General features: G+C 39.7%; 1 protein-coding gene and 1 pseudogene across 9 annotated transcripts in view; both read left to right on the forward strand.

The window, feature by feature from the left end:
• The window catches only part of ERC1 (ELKS/RAB6-interacting/CAST family member 1), a 421,649-nt gene that overhangs the window by 289,021 nt on the left and 111,934 nt on the right, over nt 1–20,694 (forward strand). The window lies entirely within an intron of this gene.
• On the forward strand, nt 2,812–18,891 carry LOC133101315 (small ribosomal subunit protein uS13-like; annotated as a pseudogene).

Below are 20,694 nucleotides of genomic sequence, written 5' to 3' on the forward strand. Positions count from 1 at the left end.
TATGGCTGTTAGCATTTGCTTTATGTATTGAGGTGCTCCTATGTTGGGTGCATAAATATTTACAATTGTTATATCTCCTTCTTGGATCGATCCCTTGATCATTATGTAGTGTCCTTCTTTGTCTCTTGTTATAGTCTTTATTTTAAAATCGTTTTTTTCTGATACGAGAATTGCTACTCCAGCTTTCTCTTGATTTCCATTTGCATGGAATGTCTATTTCCATCCCTTCACTTTCAGTCTGTATGTGTCCCTAGGTCTGAAGTGGATCTCTTGTAGACAGCATATATAAAGGTCTTGTTTTTGTATCCATTCAGCCAGTCTGTGTCTTTTGGTGGGAGCATTTAATCCATTTACATTTAAGGTAATTATCGATATGTATGTTCCTATTACCATTTTCTTAATTGTTTGGGGTTTTTTTTTGTAGGTCTTTTCCTTCTCTTATGTTTCCTGCCTAGAGAAGTTCCTTTAGCATTTGTTGTAAAGCTGGTTTTGTGGTGCTGAATTCTCTTAACTTTTGCTTGTCTGTAAAGGTTTTAATTTCTCCATCGAATCTGAATGAGATCCTTGCTGGGTAGAGTAATCTTGGTTGTAGGTTTTTCCCTTTCATCACTTTAAATATGTCCCGCCGCTCCCTTCTGGCTTGCAGAGTTTCTACTGAAAGATCAGCTGTTAACCTTATGGGGATTTCCTTGTATGTTATTTGTTGCTTTTCCCTTGCTGCTTTTAAAATGTTTTCTTTGTATTTAATTTTTGATAGTTTGATTAATATATGTCTCGGCCTGTTTCTCTTTGGGTTTATCCTGCATGGGACTCTCTGTGCTTCCTGGACTTGATTGACTATTTCTTTTCCCATATTAGGGAAGTTTTCGACTATAATCTCTTCAAATATTTTCTCAGACCCTTTGTCTTTCTCTTCTTCTTCTGGGATCCCTGTAATTCGAATGTTGGTGCGTTTAATGGTGTCCCAGAGGTCTCTGATACTGTCCTCAATTCTTTTCATTCTTTTTTCTTTATTCTGCTCCCTGGCAGATTTCCACCATTTTATCTTCCAGCTCACTTATCCGTTCTTCTGCCTCAGTTATTCTGCTATTGATTCCTTCTAGAGTATTTTTAATTTCCGTTATTGTGTTGTTTGTCACTCTTTGTTTGCTCTTTAGTTCCTCTAGATCCTTGATAAATGTTTCTTGTATTTTCTACATTCTGTTTCCAAGATTTTGGATCATCTTTACTGTCATTACTCTGAATTCTTTTTCAGGTAGGTTGCCTATTTTGTCTCCATTTATTTGGTCTTGTGGGTTTTTACCTTGCTCCTTTGTCTGTAAAAAATTTTTTGTCATTTCTTTTTTTTTTTTTTTTTTCTTCATGGGTGGGGCTGTATTCCTGTCTTACTGGTTGTTTGGTCTGAGACGTCCAGCACTGGAGTTTGTAGGCAGTTGGATAGAGCCAGGTCTTGGTGCTGAGATTAGGACCTCAGGGAGGCCTCACTCTGATTGATATTCCCTGGGGTCTGAGGTTCTCTGTTAGTCCAGTGGTTTGGACTCGGAGCTCCCACCACAGGAGCTCGGGCCCGACCTCCGACCTGGGAACCAAGATCCTGCAAGCTGCATGGCGTGGCAAAAAAAAAAAAAAAGAGAGAGAAAGAAGAAAAGCAGTGCAATATCAAAGAATAAAAAACAAAATAAAATTAGAAAATAAAACCACAACAGAAAAAAGTAAAAGAAGGGGGGGGCCCGGGGGAACAAGCCAAAAGGAGAGAATAATAACGAAGTATAAAGAATAAAATAAAATTAGAAAAATAAAAGATTTATTAGGAAAAATAAAAATATAAATGAATCTACAAGGTAAAACAGAACCCCGATCTAAAAGAGGAAAAAAGAAAAAACAAAAAGCATTGGCTCTGGGGCGGAGTTTAGGTGGGGTGGTGGAACTTAGGCATGGGTGGGGTTTAGGGTGGGGCAGGACCGAGGCGGGTGGGGGTGGGGGGTGACGTGGGGGGGGGGGCGACGTTCAGCATGGGGCGGGGCCTCTGCTTAGGACCTGCCCAGAAGGGGAGTGGCAGCACGTGGAAAGGAGGGCCTCTGGAGTGTGGGGTTCTGGAGTCTGGAAGTAGGGCCCTGAGTGAGCGTGTGTGGGTGGGGCCCTGGCTGGGGGTGCACGGGCGGGGCTTGGGCTCTGCGCGGCAGGAGGGAGGCTCCGAGGGCAGAGGATTAGGCCCGGAGCCCAACAGGCTCCCCGGTGCCTGAGTGGACAGGGAAAGCGCTGGCCCCGTTCCCGTCGGTTCCTTCGCGCCCCTCCCCCACCATCTCCCCCAGGGTCTCCCCAGTCGCCGCTGGACCCCTAACCGTGGGTGGGTCCCGCTGGGTGTAGGAACTCCTCCCCTCCCCCAGCCGCCCCTCAGGGGTGCCGGTCCCAGAGGTCTGGCCTTTACTTTTGCTCCACCTTCCCTCCCTCCCACTCCCTCAGGACCTGCGTAGCTGGAGGGGGCCTCGGTGGGCAGAGGATCAGGCCAGGGATCTCAGCAGGCTCCCGGGGGCCCAAGTGGGTAGGGAAAATCTTCCCACGCCCCCTTTTGGTCCTCTGTCCTCCCAGTGGTTCCCCAGTTTCCCCCTTCGGGCGTGGGATCCCTTCCCCTCAGGGGCGCCGGTTCCGTCCAGCCTCCACCTCTCCTCCCCCTTCACTCCCCCCACGTCCCACGTCCTCCCCGGTCGCTGCGGGTTCCTCCCGTCCCCTTAGCTGTCCGTGGTCCCCCACTGGGGCCTGGTAGGTGCCCTAGTTGTGCAGAGATGCGAATTCCACGTCCTCCCAGTGGCCATGGTGACTCCGCCCTCTGCCGAGTGCTCTCTTGCTTCCCGTTCTGATGTATCATTTGACTCAGCCGGCCAGCGGGCTGGCTCCCGACTGGCGCGCACAGTCCGCACTGGTGGTCGCCCAGTCCGGAATCCCGCACCTCACTTTGGGAAGTTTAAGATAATTATTTTATTATTTCCATCAAGGTTTCCCTTTGTCTTTAATCTTCAGTAGTGGTCCAGCATTTTAGGAGGCATGATAAGGAAAAAACAGAAAACCACATGTTAAAGAAGAAAATTTTACAAGTAAAAGCAGTTTGTATATTAATGTGCATCACTAAACTCTCAGGGCCTTTCTTGTTTAGCTTCCCTTAATAAATTCAAAGGACCCATAGTGTGCTGTTTTTAACTAGATTAGAGGTTGAAAAGTGCCAAGTGATTATGTATCCACAGGTTTAGTCAGATTTGCTGATCTTGTCCAGTGACCGTTGAGTTTGGCTTTGTTTCTTATTCTATATAATAGCATTTTCTCTGCTGTAGTAAAACAACCCTCAGAAGCCAAGGCAACTGATTTTATCGTTAAGTATGTAAATGAGGGCACGTTTCATAAAATTTTGTAAATTTAACATCAGAAGGACAGAAGTTGGAGAAGACAGTTAAGTAAAGGGAGTAATATATATATATATACACACACACATATATATATATATATAAACTTTTTTTGACTCCATTTGCTTTTCAGATTAGATTTTTAAGGATTGCAATTCTTATAATTGACCACACTAATCACTCATCCCTCTTTCTTGAGGAAAATAAAATGATAAGTAAAAATATGTAGACATTAAAGAATAATCTAAGGGTTACAGACCAGCATTTCCTCTTTCAAGAGGGTAGCTTATCTTTTATCTCTTTCGTGACACAAGGTACGGATCATGGGTCATTCCTCTCCACTTGCCCATGCCTGCTTGCTTCTTTTTTTTTTTTTTTTTTTTTCTGCTTGCTTCTTTGATTGTGTCTTATTTCTTTATTTGGTCATTAATTGTTATCACTGTATACAGTTACTTCAATTTGACATTTGCTTTGATTTCATAATATACAAACTCATATGGAAGTCAGATAAACCCTATATTGGTTTTAGGGACCTGCTTGTAATATGAAACCATCCATCTTCTTCTTTGATATTCATGATCTGAAAACTTCTCATTCTTTTGGAGAAAATGAGCCAACGTGAATGTGTCGGTCAGTAGTCCTAAAAATACTTTTTGATTTCTTTTCTAAATCTTTTACAAGTTTGTACCTGAATCCTTACTTTGTGAAGGTAAGGTAGGAGAATCCTCACGATACTGATTTGCAGCCTATTGCAAAGTGCAGCAAGGTTAGAAGCAAGACTTTTTTCTCAAAGCCCATTAATTGAAAAGGGGTAAGCCAGAGTCTGGCCAAACAGTCCTTGACCTCACAAATTAGATTGAATAACTAACTGCATTACGTCCCATTATTCCATCTAAATTCCCTGCCCATCAGGTGCTGAGTTCTAGCCAGTCTTGGATAATCCTGCAGCTGAAGCTCTTCATTAGTATCATGCCTCTGATGCAGAAAAGCAGTTAGTCTGTTTCTCAAAAGAATGCAAACTCAGTTTTGATCCTACATGACAGTACTCTTTCCAAATTGAACTTGGTTAAACATTCTTTATCAAAGCCAGAAAGGTTATATGCAAGAAGAACTTGGACAGATTAGGTGCCATCATTCTTTGTGTTTGAAAGGTGATTCTTTAGACATAAAGGAAAAGCTTTCCCTTTAATTTTAATAGGAACTGCTTATAAGGCCAAATGCTTTAGATTAAAAACTAAGTATTTTTTATTGTTGTTTCCTGTTTATAAATAGTTCATAGGGTGATTTCTTCAGTTATTTAAAATTCATTATTTCTCAATCTTGGAAAGGTTAGAGACGGCCAACAGAAAGTAGAACTTCCTGTTTCTACATGTCTTTCACCAAAATGAAGAGTGTGGCACAATCACATTACTAAAGGGTCAATTTTAGGTAATCTTTTACTCTGCTATTTAAAAAATAATCATTTCAAAGGTCTGTGGATGCGCTATTATAAGATGACCTACATTTTAGTAGAACTAAAGTGTTTCAGTTGATAGTAAATGTATAGCACGTAGCATGTTAACTCATGTATAGTGGTCTACGAGTGCTGGGAGGTTTTGTTTTTTTCACCTTTTATATCTAATATTGAAAATCCACACAATTTAAAATTATTTCATATCTTTATGGCCTGGCTTTACTTTTAAATCTTGTGTCCTCAGTTTACCAATCCCTACATTAACTTGAATTTATAAGCCCTTTATGTTTTAAGGGCCAGTTAGTCTGGAGGAAAGTATAACACGTTCCTATTAAAGTAACAAGAATGATTTTCATAGGTCTTTGTGGACCTGTCCCTTCAGAGTGATTTCTCGTATCTTTATGTTCTAACAATGAACTTCTTATAAATTTCTTTTAGCAGAATAAATATATATTTACATAGGCATTTTATTTACTTAGAGTAACATTTAGAGGCTTTTTACCCTAATGAGTATAAAGCATTAAATGATAGCCAGCCCCCAAATAGATTCTTCTATTGAAAATTCTTTACGTTGCTGGAAAATTGATCTTTGGTTCTTCTAATTACTGAACGTGGTTTCCCTCCCATCTCTTCGGCAATTCCTCAGAGGACCCCTTTTTCTTCCCATGATGGTTGCTGCTCCCCGCGAGCAGCATTCCCCATTGTCAGCTCGCTTGTCTTTCTGTACTTCCTCCACCTCTATCCCGCCCACCCCCTCCAAGTAATTTTAGCTACCTGATTGGCTGCAGCTGTCATCTATAAGTGCTGATGACTTCCAAGTACAAATAGACACAGGTACATTGATGCTCTATTCCATATCTCACATCCAAGTTTTGGACCTCAGAGTCAGCTGCCAACTGTAAGTGACCTCTTAAACACTCCACAAACAATCTTAACATGTCTAAAATTATGCCCACCATTTACTTCACAAAAACGCTCTTCTTCCGTATCTTCGGCATCAGTAAATGTAATCCATTCACTCAGCTGTTTCAGGCAGACACTAGTAAATAATTCCTAACTACTTACTTTCTCCTTTCCCCCCGCAGCTTTTTCAGTCATGTATCCTAGAGATCCAACCTCTGAATTATATCTCCATGTTGTTCTATTTCTCCCCATAACAGTGTTTCTCATATTTTATCACTTTTATATTTTCAAGAGCATCTTAATTAATTGATCGTTTAACTAGTTTTACTTTTTCTGCTAGTCCTTTTTTCTCTGTTACTTCTAAATGAATACTTTTTAAAACACATACATGGTCATGTTATATCCCCTTAAACTTTTCCAAAGACTTTGCTTTCAGGATAAAATTCAGGCTCCTTGGCATGTTGTTCAAGGTTCTGATCTGTCCCCTCCCTTTTGTTCACACTCCCTGGCCCTTAGTACCACTTCATTCTTTCTGTATCTTCCTTTCCTCCCTCACTTCCCCCGCTGTTGTTCTTTTCTCTCCTCCGACCCCGTTTTCTGTCAGGTTGATACCTACCACAGCAGGAAGTAGTCACCACTTTCTCTGAGTTTGACACAAACCTCTCTTATTTCCTACCATTTCCTACCATGGATTGAAGTGATCTGTGTGCATGTTTTCTTTTCTATTAAGTTATTAGCATCTTGAGTCAGTGTTAGGAGCTGTTCTACATCCTGGCAGTATAAATATGAAATAAGACACGGTCTCTGATCTTAAGGAGGAAGGGAGGGTTTCTTGTGTTTTTCATTCTAGGAACTCCTAAATAGTTCATTTCATAAATGAATGAATATCTGTTTAAAAGTTACAGGTTTTTTTAATCTTAGAAAAAAAAGTCGTATTTTTTTCTCAGTTTTTCAGTATAGACTCATTAAATATCTCAAAAATAATTTTATAGAAGCCTAAACCAAATGAGCCAATACATCACAAATTTTTTTTAATTTATTTATTTATTTTTGGCTGCATTGGGCCTTCGTTGCTGCACGTAGGCTTTCTCTAGTTGCGGTGAGCGGGGGCTACTCTTCATTGCGGTGCACGGGCTTCTCATTGCGGTGGCTTCTCTTGTTGCGGAGCACGGGCTCTAGGCGCGCAGGCTTCAGTAGTTATGGCACGGAGGCTCAGTAGTTACGGTTCTCGGGCTCTAGAGCGCAGGCTCAGTAGTTGGCAGCGCACGGGCTTAGTTGCTCCGCGGCATGTGGGATCTTCCTGGACCAGGGCTTGAACCCGTGTCCCCTGCATTGGCAGGCCACCAGGGAAGTCCCCATCACAAATATTTAATGATAGCTCTCTTGTAAGTGAAATCCTATTTGGTATGTAAAAAGATGTAATAAATACAGTAATAATAAATTGTTATATCGTTTCACATTTTGCAAGTACGTATTGTGTTGAGTAAATTTATGGAACCCTCACAGCAACCTATGAGAGAGCTGCCTTCAGTGTACTCATTATATAGTTGAGAAGACCAAGGCCATAATAAAGTGAGTAATTTTACCAGTTATACTAATAAATGGAAAAGAACAGATCTAACACCTTCTTTTCCTTTTGTCAGCTAATGCTGCTCTTCTAAATCTTACCTAGTTGAAGAATGGGGAAAGTGTATGGATAATTAAGACACTAAAAGAGGGGACTTCCCTGGTGGCACAGTGGTTAAGAATCCGCCTGCCAACGCAGGGGACACGGGTTCCAACCCTGGTCCGGGAAGATCCCACATGCTGCGGAGCAACTAAGCCCTTGCGCCACAACTACTGAACCTGCGCTTTAGAGCCTGTGAGCCACAACTACTGAACCCACGTACCACAACTACTGAAGCCCATGTGCCACAACTACTGAAGCCCACGCACCTAGAGCCCATGCTCCCAACAAGAGAAGCCACCACAATGCGAAGCCCACGCACCGCAACAAAGACCCAACGCAGCCGTAAATAAAGAAATAAACAAACTAAAAGAGGATGTGTTAAAGTAAGTCAGGCAAGAAATAATGAATTAGTGTTATGTTAGAGGTGGAGGATGAGGAAAACTGGAGGTAGAAAGAACAGAAGGAACAGATCCATCATGACGAGGATGCATGGAGTTTGAAGGAAAGGGAGGATCAAAGATGATTTAAGCTAAAAGCTCCCAAGACTTCTGACCTCAGTTTTCTAGTATGCTTGGTTTCTCCTTAAGGAGATTCTGGAGAATAGTTTAACAGTTCCCAATGGAAGCAGATTATAAGAGCTGAGATGAGGATAGTTAACTCCTAGAACCAGCAACAGTGGACCCAGTGCTTGGGTTTCAAGTAATACCCTTGCTTTATGACTGAGAACCAGAAGCCCCTGGTATGTGACCAAGAACAGCAACTTCACTTTTCATAGGACAAACGTTTTCCATTATTTTCTTTTGTGAGATATATAATTAACATACTGCAGGACCGTGTGAAATACCAAATAACGTAGACGGACTTATAAAGAAAAGCCTCAGTACTACCTTTCCTGCCCCCAGTTCCACCTTCTAGAGTGAAGTGTTTATTCTTTTTGAAGATTTTTTGTCACTCTGGACTTCAAGCTCATACTGTTATTTCTGTTGATTGCTGGCTCTACAGAAGGTTAAGATTTAGCTCACTTAAACTACTGCTTGCCTTCCCTCACTCTCCTGATTTTCATACTAGTATTAGCATTATTTTAGTAATAGGCTTTATTATTTGTTTCCTTTCTGACTGTAAATCATACACTTAAAACTCTAATTTGTGTTCCATCAACTTCTCACAGGCTCTCTTTGACTAGCACTATGCAGAATAAGGTTATCAGAACCTCTACGCTTCCTTCCACTTCTGGCCTTCAGCTCCTAAATTCTCACAGTTGAACTTTTATTTTCACTCATTTTGTAAAAGACGTACATCAATGCTTTCAAGAAGAAGACTCAACTTTTTCTTCTATTTTAGAAAATTAGCAACAATTATGTGTTCAAATATTATTCTTTCCCTATTCTCTCTAGAGTTCTTTTCTTTTGCAACTCCTAGAGTCTCTTAACCTTTCTTCCATGTCTCTTAATTTCTCTTGTCTATTTTAATCTTTTATCTCCCTGTTCTGTGTACCAAGTGAATTCCTGTTACTGTCTTCTAGTTCATTGGATTTCATCTTCAGCTGTGTCCAATGATGTCTCTCACTTGTTTAGTTTTTTTTTAAATTTCAATAACTTATTTGTGAAACTCTTTATTGAAGTATACCACACTTACAGAAGAATGTATGTACTGTCTGTTCAGTTTGCTACATTTTGACAAATTGAAAAACCTTTGTAATCTGGCCCAAGTTAAATACACAGAGTATTACCAGTGCTCCAGAAGCCGTCTTTGTGCTCCCCTCCCATTAGTAACACCTACTTTGAGAAACCAGCTTTGTGACTTCTGAAAGCATATATTAATTTACCTGTTTCTTATTATCTGTAGATGGAATTACAGAGTAAATACTCTTTTGTGTCTGGGTTCTTTCACTTTACATTTTTTTATTCAAGTTGTTACATGTAGTTAATAGTTCTTTCAATCTCATGCTATCTAGTATTATATTGTGTAACATATTATTTATCTAGCAACTATCTAATAATTTATTCAGTGTTGATGGAGACATGGATTATTTAGTTTGGGGCACTTAAAAATTAATAGTGGTACCACAAACATGTCCACTATAATAGTGGTTTCTGACCCAGGGTAATATTGAAGCTTTCACAAAGATCAAGTCACAGAGCCGGTAAATATTTTGGTTCTATCTGTGTTCTTGAGGCTGTCGTCTTGATTTCTGTGTCCTCATTCTAGAGAGCAGTTGACAATTGGGATGGGTGAGACACAGGGAATTTTGGCTCCTGGTTTTAAGTAACGAGCCTGTATGTCCTATAAAGTGCTTTTAGTCCCCAACATCCAGTAGAAGTCAGATTCCTCGTCACCTCTGCCTTCTTGCTAATCCAGATTCCTGGCAGGCGTGGTTTCAGCCCTGCATATCACTTTGTGCTTCTCCGTTTCTGGTCCACACGTTTGTTTAAATTGTTTTGAGCTCAGGTATGGCTTTCTAGATTGCTCTTTATTTTATTTGCCATTGCTGTGTATTTTGTGCCTCAAAGTATGAACTTACTAAAACACTTTGACCATAAGTCTTTGAAGACTTCTGCACCTGAGGGTATATCCATATCTTTGCTTAAGCTCAGAAAAGTTCTTATATTAGTTCTTTGGCCATTTCCTTTCCTTCATTTTCAACTGGTCTCACCTTTTAAAACCTCTAGTAGTTGGATTTGGGGCCTTCCTAGATTAATCCTCAATTTCTCTTACATTTTTAACTCTTTGGGTTTTATTTCTTCAGTTTTGGGGGTATTTTCTTGACTTTCTCTCAGTCCTTTTGAATTTTTTTTATTTTAGTAATGAGTGTTTTAACTGTCTTATAATCTGAATGTTCTTTTTTCATGACCTCCTAGATTTTGTTTTGTAGCTTTAATATCTTCTTGAATTTCTCTGAGAATAGTAATTAGACCTTTTTAAGAACTTGCATCTGTTTCCTGAGTTGTGTTTCCTTCTACCTCAGTTACTATTTATTTTCTCTTTCATTTTGGAGGTTTTCCACATACGTCTGATGATCCTTAATGGTCCATCCATATTTAAGAACTGAGTTGATTGCAGTAGGTGGCTGGATTGAGATTCCTTTAGTGGTGTTTATAGGTTTACTTTCCTGCTAGGCCTCTCCTCTGAATGAGGCAGCTGGCAAGTAGTTTTATTTACATAAACAGAACTTGTTAACTGTCGACATCTCGTTGGGATGGATGGGCATAGATCCAGGTTGGAGGGTCCCCCCAGTCTAGAATGAAGAATTTACTCGGGGGCACCAATTCTGACATGAGAGCTTTACATCTCCCTAAGTAGTTTATTTAGTATCATAGAGGACCCAATCATATTTCTTTGCTTGCTTGCTTGCTTGTTATAGCTGGGGAAAATAATAAGCCGCATGTCCTGTATAAGAAGATACGAAAGTGAGGAGGGGCAGCTGTTGCAGTGATTCAGTAGTTAGAGTTTGAATGAATTCCCTTATTTTTGGCTCCTCCTTTCTGTCCCACCCACAGGCTGGTTTGAGTCCTGAATTTCTTTGGAGTCTTTCAGGGAGCACTTGCTCCCATCTCACCGTTAGCCTCCTACTGCATTTCCCTGGGCTGCAGGGTACTCCTCAACTCCTGTTCATCTGGCAGCACACTTGCTTCTTTTTATTTCTTTTAGAAATTCTTTGAATGCTCCCATCTGATATTGATACTAAAGAAGTACAGATAGGAAATAAACCCATAACAGAAGTTATTTCCTGTTTATCTTTCTTCAGTATCATTTTAATGGAGTCTCCATTGAATTGGAGGAGCTTTCAGACACCAAGCTGAAAGGGATAATGGGAAGTTCATATTGCTACTGACAAGTGATACAGTTATTGAAGATCAGTTAATTCATTCATTCACCAGACATTGATTAAATAGCATTATGTGCTAGAAAGTACTCTAATATCAAGAGATACACAAGTGATCAAGACAGATAAGAGCCCTGCCTTTATGGAGGTGGAGGATACATTTTAGTGTATTTTAGACATACAATAAGTAAACAAATAAGATAGTTTCAGACAAGGATTAAGTAACGGGAAGAAAATATAAGAGATCTTTCATAGAAATTGACTGCTGGAGGGATTTTATAGTATGTTGGGGTTGGGGAAAATTTTAGATTAAGAGGTCTAAGAATGCTTCTTTTAGGTCTTCCTTGAACTTTATCTCCTTAATGTTGTAAAGAAGTTAGCCATGTGACTGTCTGGGGTAAGAGCATTCCAGGCATAAATTGGTGCAAATACAGAGGCCCTGATGCAGGATTGAACTTGGTCTGTTAGAAAAATAGAAACAAAACCATTGAGTATAATAAATGAGGGGATTCATAGGAAATGTGCCCAAAGATGTAGGCAAGACCCAGGTCATTTAAGGTCTTAAAGGAGTTTGAATTTTATTCTAAATAGAGTGGGAAACCGTCAGAGAATTTTGACCAGGGTAGTGGCATGGTGTAATTTATGTTTTTAAAGTTTATAGATCTATAATATATTTTGTAAGTTGAGCCTTTGGCATTCTGATGGATTGGATATTGGGGATGAAGGAAATGGAGGAATCAAGGATTGCTCATTTTGTTTTGGCTTGAATAATTGATCCTGTATAGTTCTATGGATATTTTTATTCTGCTCTGGTGATGTGCCCTGGGTGGCCCAGATTTTAGCACTGGCCACAGTGGTGACCCTTACTTAGGTTGCAAGATTTCTAGTTTACACTCAAGTGCTCAGACATTTATTCAGCTTAGCCAGGATGGATGGAACCAGAGGGACTTCCAGGCTTAGCAGTATGCTGTGCTGGAAGTAGTCCTCTCCCACCAAACTGTCATGCTTTTGAATTTGAGATAACTCTACGTTTTAAAGCAGCCACCTGAATGTGAGGAGTGCACTGTTCAATTTACATAAGTGAGAAGATTCTGCCACGGTTGCTTGGTCCAGTTTTTCAATCTTAAAAGCCTGTAGTAGCAAATTCAGATGTATTCAAAGGCTAAGCAGATAATGTAAATTATTGAAATGGAAAATAATATAAATGATTAAAGTGGGACAGTGTCAAAGCATTCATGATCACTTAAAAACAAAATGCCATGCAGATGAAACACTTGTGTAAACCATATATAGACTGCGGGAAGCAATTTCTGGTATCTCTCTAATCTTGTCCACAGTTCTTTGTGGGGGAGCAGTAAATTTTTATTTTTCAAAGTGGAAAGACAAGTGACATCAGCATTGTGGAGGCATAAGACGTTTCCTGTTTTTGTCCCACCTACACTCCCCCCCAAATATTCAGCATCCATCTAGGAATAAAAGTGTCTTTATGGGAGCTGTAGGATCTGTCATCATACACAAAGAGATCTGGAAGGAATATCGCCCACCCATGCATTGTGTATGTAATAGGCAGACAGACCTCATTCCCTGCTGTAGACCCTGAAGTGACTCGTGAACCAGCTCCAGGTCCTCTTGACCGAAGTCTGGGAGCCCCTGGAGAACACTGATTTAAACAGTCACCCACAGAGAAGAGAGCCTTTGTGGAAGTCCAGGTTTACAGAGGATCTAGCACTCCATTGGAGTAAAAAAAAGTGAGTTAGGATGCACTGAAGCAGGCAGTTAGTAAAGCCTGGTGGTGGCTGCACCTTCAAAAGTGAAGGCAGCAATCAAAACTCAAAGGAACATCGAAAATCAAGGAAGCATGAAACCACTGAAGGATCACAGTAACCTTCCGTACTGAGCCTAAAGATGTGGAGATCCATGATTTACTCAGTAAAGAATTCAAAATATCTGTTTCAAGGAAACTCAGTGAACTGCAAGAAAACAGAAAGACAATTTGGTGAAATCAGGAAAATAATATAGGGACAAAATGAGAAGTTTAATGAGATAAGAAATCATGAAAAAGAACCAAACAGAAATTCCTCTCTTTCCCCTTCTCTAACTGAAGGATTCCTTGTGTGTGGGCTCTTCGCCTCCTGGAAGTTACTGTGTCTCTTGCATCATGAAGGGAGAAAGGTTGAGATGCAGACTTAGACAGGCTAAGAGAGGCCAGATTGATCCATTTGAGGATCAGTGAATTTCATTCATTTCATTGAGTGTAATGAAAAGTCTGCTGCATCAACAGCAGACTTGGTCAAGCAGAGTAAAGAATCAGTGAGAATGAAGACAGGAACTTTGAAATTACCCAGTCAAAGGAGAACAACAATAACACAAGAGTGAGGAACACCCACATGATCTGTGGGTTACCATCAGGAGACCAATTTGTGAATTATTGGGGTTCCAAAAGGAGAAGAGAGTGAGAAGGGGGCAGAAAGCTTAGTTAAAGAAATAATAACTGAGAACTTGCCAAATCTGGGGAGAGATTTGGATATTGAAGTACATGAACCTCATAAGTCACCAAACAAAACAACTTAAAGAAATCCTCTCCTTCCTATCCAGCATAGTACTGATATTCCTTGCCAGCACAATTAAACAAGGAATAGAAATAAAAGGCATCAGAGGTGAAAAGGAAGAAGTAAAATTGTCTCTATTTGTACATAACATGATTTTATATATAGAAAATCCTAAAGATATGACCAAAAAACTTAGATCTAATTAACAAAGTCAGTGAAGTTGCAGGACAGAATCAACATACAAAAATCAGTTGCATTTCTATACACTGACAACAAATTATCTGAAAAAGAGTTAAAGACAATGATCCTATTTATAATAATATCAAAACAATGAAATACTAAAAATAAATTTAACCGAGGAGGTAAAAGATCTGTATATGGAAAACTCGAAGACTTTGGTGAAAGAAATTGAAGAAGACACAAATAAATGGAAAGATATCCTGTGTTTATGGATTAGAAGAATTAATATTCAATATTAATTAACATGTGGACATTATGTTAAATGTCTATACTATCCAAAGCTATCTATAGACACCTTATCTCTCCTAAGATTCCAATGGCATTTCTTACGGAAGTAGAAAAAACAATTGTAAAATTTGTATGGAACCACAAAAGACCTCAAGTAGCCAAAGCAATCCTGAGAAAGAAGAACAAAGCTGGAGGCATCACTCTTCCTGATTTCAAACTATATATAAAGCTATAGTGATCAAAAGACTATGGTGCTGGCATAAAAACAGACACATAGACCAATGGAACAGAATTGAAAGCCCTGAAAGAAACCCATACATATATGGTCAATTAGTTTATGACAAAAAGAGCCAAGATACTCAGTGGGAAAAGGAAAGTCTCTCAATAAATCATGTTGGGAAAACTGGACCACTACATGCAAAAGAATGAAACTGGACCCCTGTCTTACACCATACACAAAAAGTCAAAAATCAACTCAAAATAGATTAAAGACTTGAACATAAAACCTGAAACCATAAAGCTCCTAGAAGAAAACATAGGGGTTAAGCTCTTGATATTGGTCTTGGCAATGATTTTTTGGATTTGATACCAAAAGTAAAGGCCACAAAAGCAAAAACCAATATGTGGGACTACATCAAACTGAAAAACTTCTGCACAGCAAAGGTAACCATCAAGAAAATGAAAAGGCAGTCTACCAAATGGGAGAAAATATTTTTAAGTCATGTCTGATAAGGGGTTGATACCAGTATATATGAACTCATACAACTCAATAGCAAAAAAAACTAAATAATCCAATTAAAAATAGACAAAGTACCTGAATAGTCATTTTTCCAAAGAAGATACTCACATGGCCAACAGGTATGTGGGAAGGTGTTCAGCATGACTAATCATCAGGGAAATGCAAATGAAAACCGCAATGAGATATCACCTCCCACCTGTTAGAATGACTATAATAAAAAAAAAAAAGAAAGAAATAACAAGTGTTGGTGAGGATGTGGAGAAAAGGGAACCCTTGTGTACCGTTGGTGGGAATGTAAATTGGTACAACCACCATGGAAGACAGAGTTTCCTCAAAAAATTAAAAATAGAACTATCATATGATCCAACAACCCTGCTTCTGGGTATATATTGTAAGAAAATAAAATCACTATCTCGAAAAGATATCTGCTGCATCCCCATGTTCATTGCGGCATTATTTACAATAACCAAGACATGGAAACAACCTAAGTGTCCATCAACAGATGAATGGTTAAAGAAAATGTCTCACACAGGAATATTATTCAGCCATGAAAAAGGAAGGAAATCTTGTCATTTGCAATACATGGGATAGACTTAGAGGACATTATGCTAAGTAAAATAAGTCAAAGAAAGACAAATATTGAAAGATCTTACTTAACGTGTGGAATCTGCACAAAAAAAAAACATCAAAAAGGGTTAGATATGTGGTTACTGGAGGTGGGCAGTGGAGGAATTGGGTGAGGGTGGTCAAGATGTACAAACTTCCTGTTATAAGATTAATAAGCACCACGGGTGTAATGTACAACATGGAGTCTGCAGTTAACACTGGTCTGTGGTATAGTTGAAAGCTGCTAAGAGAGTAAACCCTAAAAGTTCTCATCACGAGGGAAAAAAATGTTCGGTACTATGTGAGGTGATGGATGTTAACTAGACTTATTGTGGTAATCATTTCTCTATATGTCATTATGTCATGTACCTTAAACTTATACAGTGTTCTATGTTGATTCTGTTTCCATAAAACTGATAAAGAAAAAAGAAATCTCTCCAAGAAACTTTGTAATAAAGTTGTCAAAAACCAAAGACAAGCAGAGCATCTTAAAAGCAGGAGGGAAAAAAGCTTAAATAACTTACAAGGGAATCCCTATAAGGCTGTTAGTTGCTTTATCAGCAGAAACCTTACCCCCAGGGGAGAGTGGGATGATACATTCAAGCCGCTGAAAGAAAAAAACTGCCAACCAAGAATACTTTACCTGGCAAAGCTGTCCTTGAGAAAGGAAGGAGAGATAAAGAGTTTCCCAGACAAACAAAAGCTGAGGGAGCTCATCATCACCGGACCTGCCTTATCAGAAATGCTGAAAGGAGTTTTTCAAGCTGAAGTGAAAGGTCACTAATTAGTGACTTGAAGACATGAAAATATACAGCACACTGGTAAAGGGAAATATATAATCAAATTCAGAATATTCTAATACTGTAAAATGGTGGCGCTTTAACTCTGGTATAAAACAAGAGTTTTAAAATTTTGGAGTTAAAGGATAAGAGTATTAAAAATAACTGTAACTGCTGTAATTTGTTAATTAATACACAGTATTAGATAAAATGTGACATCAAAAACCATAAAAGGGAGTGGGTAAAGGGGTAGAGTTTTTATGTATGATCTAAGTTGTTACTACCTTGAAATAGACTATTAGAGCTATAAAATGTTTTATTTCAGCCTCATGGTAACGGCAAAGCAGAAACCTACAGTAGATTCACAGAAGATAAAGAGAAGGGAATCAAAGCATAGCACTGTGGAAAATCACCATTTCACAAAGGAAGGCAGTAAGAGAGGAAGAAAGAAACAAGGGAACTAGAAAACAGCCAGAAAACTATCAATAAGATGGCATATTAGGAAGTGCTTACCTACAATAATTGCTCTAAATGCAAACGGGTTGAATTCTCTAATCAAAACACATAGATTAGCTGTATGGATAAAATAACAAGACCCAACCATATGCTGCCTACGAGAGACTCACTTTGGCTTTAAAGAAACACATAGGCTCAAAGTGAAAGATTGGAGAAAGATATTCCCTGAAAGTAGAAACAAAACGAGAGCAGGTATAGTTACATAGACAAAATGGACTTTAAGCCAAAAACAGTAACTAGAGACAAAAAGATCATTATGTAATGATTAAGGGGTCAGTTCATCAAGAAGACAGAATAGTCATAATTTTATATGTTTCCAACATTGGAACACCTGAAAATGTTAAGCAAATACAAACAGATCTGAAGGCAGCAGTAGAGAATACAGCATAAAAGCAGGTACTTCAGCACCCCACTTTAAACAGTGGATGAGTCTTCTAGACAGAAAATCAACAAGGAAACACTGGACTTGAATCAGAGTGGAAAGGTTTTATTTTTTTCTTGTTATAAAAGAGTACATGCTAATATGTTTAAATCCAGATATTTCATAAACATTTAGAGAGGGGAATTAAAATCACTTGTAATCCTACCCTAGAGCTAACTAATTATTTGTTGTATGACTATTCTTCATTCTGTTTGTATCTCCATATATTTTTACCACCTAGCAATAAATATGAAAATCTTTCTAAATCAGTTAATGATGTATATCATTATTTTAAATATCATAATATTCCACTGAATGATACACCACAAGCTATTTTTCTGGTCTCCTTTTGTTAAAGATAGTGTTTTCCAGTTCCTGTTATTTTAACTCTAAGTGGTATATTGCCACTTCATTCCACCTCTGTTTTTACTGTTCTTCCAGAGAAACAAATAAATACTGATTTAAAACATTGGATATTAACATTTCTATTTTCCCATGAAATTCCATTCATTCTATACTATAGGAAATACGTGACAGAATTGGGGGATTAAATGAGGATTCCCAGAGATATAAACTATATCCGAGAAATACGTATCATCTACTAGAGAAATTTAGTTACTTAACATATTCAGTCATGAAAACTGTTGTGTGTCTACCATGTGTTTAGGCATTGCTCTAGAATAGGCTTTCCTAGGCGTTGTAGTTATATTTTTTAACTTGCAGTTGCCTTTCTTTAATTCAAATTTTAAAAATTAATTATTTATTTGGCTGCGTCGGGTCTTAGTTGTGGCACGCGGGATCTTTGTTGCGGCATGCAGGATCTTTTGTTGCGGTGTGCGGGCTTCTCTAGTTGTGGTGTGCAGGCTCCAGAGTGCATGGGCTCAGTAGTGGCGCATGGGCTCCAGAGCGTGTGAGCTCTGTAGCTGCAGAATGCGGGCTTAGTTGCCCCGCAGCACGTGGGATCTTAGTTCCCCGACCAGGGATCAAACCCGCGTCCCCTGCATTGGAAGGTGGGTTCTTAACCACTGGACCACCAGGGTAGTCCCAAATTCAAATTTTTTATTGAAATAAAAAAAACATAGCTCTTTCACTGGAGGCTTGCACGCCACCGCTGACACTGCCACCATTTCCCTAGCGATCCCTGAGAAGGTCCACCACATTCGCAAGCACTCAGCACCCACATCGGTGGGCGATGGAAGATTGCCTTTGCCATCGCTGCAATTAAGGGTGTGGGGCGAAGATCCGCCCTTGTGGTGTTGAGGAAAGCAGACGTGGACCTGACCAGGACAGCCCACTGAGGATGAGGTGCAACGTGTGGTCACCATCATGCAGAATCCACACCAGTACAGGACCCCAGACTGGTTCTAGACAGACAGAGGACCTGAAGGATGGAAAACACAGCCAGGTCCTGGCAAGGGTCTGGACAACAAGCTCCGGGAAGACCTGGAGCGACCGGAGAAGACTTGGACCCACAGAGGCTGTGCCACTTCTGGGGACTTGGTGTCCAGGCCAGCACACCAAGACCACGGGCCGCCATGGCCGTACTGCAGGTGTGCCCAAGAAGAAATAAATTTGTGGGCATTGTCTGTTAATAGTTTATACAGTTAAAGAAAACACATAACATAAAATTTACCATCTTAATCATTTTTAAATGCAGTTCCATAGTGTTACATATATTCACATTGTTGTAAAACCAATCTCCAGAACATTGCATCTTGCATTAAAGAGCTCGTCCTTTCCCCCTTGCCCCAGCCCCTGGTCACCACCATTCTACTTTCTGTTTCTATGAATTTGACTAATTTAGATAAGTCTTCTAAGTGGAATCATACAGTATGTCTTTTTTTGACTGGCTTTTATCACATAGCATGATGAACTCAGGTTTCATCCATGTTGTAGCATGTGTCAGGATTAATTTGAGGCTCCAAGATCAGCCTGGCATACTTAAGGTAATTCTGTGGACAGGTTTCTTTCTGAATCACTGAGTGGCTATTCAAATCTTTGTTTGAACTTTGGAAAAGTATTTATCAGAATTTTTTCTTGTATTTCATAGAGAGATAAACAGTTTGTGCCAGTTACTGGTCTGTCTTGGGAATTCATGTATGAAAGGCATGGAAGGCAGGAAATCATGATATATTGTGTTGATAGATATAAAAGACATATGAGCTGGGTTCAATGGGAGCTTGAAGCAAGCGAGGGAACCAAGTCTACCTGGGATGGTTAAGGCAGGCGTCACAGACCCCCTAGCTGTCTCTTAGGAGGAATAAGAGAAGAGAGCTTTGAAAGTACTAATAGACCAAATAAAGTAGAAAATGAAGTCATAGAGGTATGAAATACTAAGGTGTATTTGAGGAACTATCAGAAATTTAGTATTGCTGGAGCAAAGAACATTTGAGGCAAATTCTGAAGGAGGATGCTGGAAGAGCCTTGTATGCTATGCCACTAATTAAAATTTTTATTCTGTAGACACAGGCAACAGGGAAGTGACACAATCCGATCCATATTTCAGGAAAATAGTGCTGGTTCTATTAAGGATGGGTTGGAATGGGGAGAGACCAGAGCAGAAGGCCAGTAAGGAATCCGTTGGATGAGTCCAGACAGGAATACTCTCTAAACTTAAGAATTAAGCACACTCGAAGAGTAATGAGAGAAATACCTAGGTGATCTTTTTGCCTGTCACTCATGCTGTCCACAACTCCTGACAGCCCCTGAACTGACCAGTCCTGGCACTCGGCAGCTTTGAAGTGTTTATCCAGAAACGTCCCTGTTTGTACAGACAGGTGTGGGAGTTCCTGGGCTTAAAGCAGATGTTGCAGCTCTTCTGGGATTTCTTGTGTCGGCACCATGAGACCAGCAGAGCCCTGTGCAGACAAGCTTCCGAAGCAAAGGACTGTTTTTTTCCGTTATAGACTCCATCACACCAAGGAGAGTACCATTTGTTGCAACTAGTTAACCTGTATCATTGATTTTAAAATATTTCATGGCACATTCAAATGATAGCAGTTTTGGTATTAATCTTTGTAATTTACAGTTTGGGAACTCTGCTTCTCATTATTTTGGCATGAAAACATTCCATTCAGTCATCATGCTACTTTTATTTTTTTATTATTTACCTACCTACTTAACTTACTTACTAACTTATTTATTTATGGCTGCATTGGATCTTCATTGCTGCACGCGGGCTTTCTCTAGTTGCGGCGAGCGGGGGCTACTCTTCGTTGCAGTGCGCGGGCTTCTCATTGCAGTGGCTTCTCTTGTTGCGGAGCACGGGCTCTCGGCGCGCGGGCTTCAGTAGTTGTGGCTCATGGGCTGTAGTGCGCAGGCTCAGTAGTTGTGGCGCACGGGCTTAGTTGCTCCACTGCACGTGGGATCTTCC

The sequence above is a fragment of the Eubalaena glacialis genome, chromosome 11 (assembly GCF_028564815.1).
Source record: "Eubalaena glacialis isolate mEubGla1 chromosome 11, mEubGla1.1.hap2.+ XY, whole genome shotgun sequence".
Classification (NCBI taxonomy): domain Eukaryota; kingdom Metazoa; phylum Chordata; class Mammalia; order Artiodactyla; family Balaenidae; genus Eubalaena; species Eubalaena glacialis.